We start from the raw sequence: 3,748 nt of genomic DNA, 5'->3' as shown, positions 1-3,748 counted from the left end.
CAATGTTTCAGTAGCTTCTGTAAGTCCACTTCAGAAACAATGCAGCGAGGAGATGTTTAATGAATTAAAGATCATGTTTACAGCCTGGATATCGACCGTTTTCCTCCAGGACCATCTCCATCCCGTGAGCTATAGTTACAAACCATGTCTGTGCTCTCGTTTTGCTTGTTTCTTTCTGACACTGATGTTTACAAGCAGTGCAGTTGTTTTTATAGAGTTTTCTTATGTACTTGCATGTTGTGTTATTGCAGCTGTCAGTTGGCACAGAGCCAGCTGAGGCTCTTCATTTCCCCCATATTTCCCCACAGGTCACTTGTTGGCCGTAACATCCTGTCTTCATGGCTGTTTGTCGTCAGCACAGTTGTTAGTGTCTCTCTTTGTTCGACATACAGTAGATGAGAGGGCTGTAAGTCATGTCTTTGATTCATGCATATATTCTTTTAAACGTGAATATAATATTTGATATGTTATCTGTGAAGGATGCTGCAGTTTTATAGCTACTGTGAAAGCCCCCCCCCCCCCCAGTAATACAAACAATTCCAACAATACCACAAATATGAATACTCTGACTTGGATCCAGGATATATGATGTACACAGCCCTCGATACACTCGCATCAATATGTTGTGGAAGTATAAATGTGAAGGGATATATAACTATATATACTCATTACAGTTATGCAACAAAAAAACATCTGGAAAGAATAAAGAGAAGAAATATATTTTGTAAAGAAATTATAATAGTTTAGAAAATAAATAAATGACCCAACTTATCGCCCAAAAAGGTCTGTTAGCCGATTTTTATTTAATATAAATATTTATATATATATTTACATATATATTTATATATTATATCTCTATTACCGCTAGTGGTATCTTGCCATGCTTTTATAGCTTTGAGATAAAACGTGTTCTACGGAGCAACATGCAGAGATTTATCAATTTATTTATTTTGAAATTTGTGTGAACGTTTTCTTGTATTTCTGACTGTGACCAGTTTAAACGCTCCGAAACAAAATCCTGCTGATGTGATATATTGTTAAAAGGTGTCGGTGTAGTTTGTTCGCCTGTAGAAGCTGCTGAGGCTTCAGAGCTTATCATCTGTCGGCTGTGGGAGGTGTAGCAGGTGGAGAACGAGATATCGGCGCCAAAGAGGAAAAAAAGTGACATTTCAATGTGAAGGGGGGGGGTCGTTGAGCGAAGGAAAATGCTCAGCTGGCTGTTTTCTGACCTTTGATTCATGGCTGTTTTATAGTTTATTTAATGAGACAGTCGCAGAGAGAAAATATGTCTCAGACATCCTGTAGCATAACACACAGATATTAATCTGAACGTGTCGTCTCTTTGTTTCCAATCCTGTGTTGTAACATCGCCTCCATTTTCTGCTACCTAACTTGGGCTTCAGGTGGAATTTGTTTGTTTTCAAATATAATTTAGTGAGTTTTTCATTTTCTCTGAGACTGAGCCACTGCACACATTTGGATCGTCTGTTGCAAGCGTTTTGCCTTCCCAAAGCTCTGAAGCTCTGCTTTAAGTCGTGTGTTTAGAGATTGTTTGACGACACCTGAAATTTCTCAACGTCCTCCTGGATCCATATTCCTCATATGTTCACAATCTATCTGTAACTGTATCATCCTGATGATCAATACTGTGATTTTACTGTTTGAGGTTTCTTCCATTTGTTCTCCTGTTAAAGTGTTTTTGGGAGTTTTTCTTTATCGGCATTGAAGATCTACAGACGGAGAGGGTTGTATGCTGTGCATGTTGTAAAACAACATTCCTACGCTAGAGGAAGTAAATGTATTCTCTGGTTCCTCGGTCAAAAGGTTGGTGTAAATTCCTCAAAAGGTTCTTGCCAAATGGAGTATTGGTTTCTGAGTCAAGTTCCTGGGACTATTTGGGGCCGTTCAGGAGGTCTGTGTTCTTGTCATGGTGGGTTGCACTCCCACCAAACTGTTCGTCAGTACATTTGTTCCCTCAAGGAAGTTCACACCAGTGAAATATGGACTAGAGTTGATTTTCAGGGGTGTCAGCAGAATCCATCCCCAGGGAGTCGTAGGAGATCAGATGCTGCTCCACCTCCAGGGAGTTGATCCTTTGTGCTTTCTGCTGGAGACATTTGCATAAAGTTGAACCTTTCTTAACTTCTCCATGTCACGCTGCAGAGCACCTTTGGAGTTATATTTCGAGGTTTGATTACCGATGAATGGCATGTTGTCACATCTCCAGTGGTTGGTTGTGTGTAAAAGGATTTCAGACGTTCATGCATGAAAACGCATCGCTCGAGAAATAAGCTACTTTGTTGTGCGCCAAGAGACCGACTCTTTGGTCCTATTTACACCTGGCTTTAACATCGGCTGATCCGATCACAGGTGGACAGCTCCAAAGGCCGTGGAGCACCAAGCCGACTGTCGGCCTGGTCTTTGCGGTGTGTCCTGCACCATTGGCACTTTTTTAGCACTTCTGTAACGCAGCAGCGCACCGCGTGTCATGTGATGAGGAACAAGCGTATTTTGCTTTTGCATCTTTGGCGTGGACAGATCAGAGCGCAAATATACGAGGTCAAATGTGTCGCCGACCACAGGAAGGAGCGTTGGCTCGACCGAGCATCCGATCTGATCAGGATGTTTCAACAAACAGGATGTCGGATGTGAACCAATGACAACGATTTAAAATTAGGTCTGCGATGGCGGCAAACAGCCAGCCAGCCTGCAGCAGTGGAGAGCAGGGTCTCCGATCTTCATTCCCCCCTTCTCCCCCTCACAGTGTCGCTTCTCAGGCAAAACCATTTCCAAGCTGCTCTGCAGTCAGCGCTGCCGCTCGGCTCTTTGTGTGTTGGGGGGGAAGGGAGCTCAGCAGGCAGAGAAACAGCCGGAAGAGTAACCTCCACAACTCGCTCTCCATTTTGGAAAAGGTTACCTCGTCACAAATATCCTAATCTGAATATGTATAATCGCTTCATGGACCTTGTCTGCACTACTTTCTGCTGTGTCAAGCAAATAAATAGACACATAGACAGCTGAGGGAGGAGGTCAGGGTTATTTTTATGTGTCTTAAATGTCTGCAGCAAAGATGGAAAGCTATTTAAAGTGAAGGTCTACAGAGACAGGAAGCATTTGGGGTTTTTCAGTGTGAGCCAGCCGCAGACGCAGCAGAATATGTCAACGTCTTTCTGCCTGGAGATTCGAATAGAAGAAGAAGAAGAAGAAGAAACAAACTGGCTCCTTCCACCATAAACAACATGGCTGCTTTCACACAGAAGTGTTAAAAACATCTTCTGGCCGTGTAAACAAAACACATTTGACAGCCATGAGTGGGAACAGAACAGATGTGGAGGCCAATGACGCATCAAATTCTGCGTGAAAGTTGAAGCAGATTTCTGTGGATTTGATGTAAACAAATGGAAAACAGGTAAATTAACATTAAACTGCTCCGGCAGCAAAGAGATGAAGCCAACAAAGGATCAGAACTTCATGTTGTCTGACCAGAGGATCAGAGGATGATTAGTGTTTGGCTTTAACAGCTGTTGTTGTAGATGTTTCAGAAAAACACTGAACCCTGGAAACAGCTCGTCCTGTGATGCTTCAACAAACACCACCGCAGGTCCCGACACCAATGATTACTTTTACGATCAATTAATCTCTTTCTCTGGGGATGGCCGTGTTGTGCTCCATCACTTTGGTCCAGATTGAAATATCTCAACAGCTGTTTGATGGCTTTGTTCAGACCTCTTTGGTGTCCAGAGGATGA

This window comes from Cottoperca gobio, chromosome 5 (genome assembly GCF_900634415.1).
Source record: "Cottoperca gobio chromosome 5, fCotGob3.1, whole genome shotgun sequence".
Classification (NCBI taxonomy): Eukaryota; Metazoa; Chordata; class Actinopteri; order Perciformes; family Bovichtidae; genus Cottoperca; species Cottoperca gobio.
The sequence above is the reverse complement of the archived record's forward strand: the minus strand, read 5'-3'. Positions refer to the sequence as shown.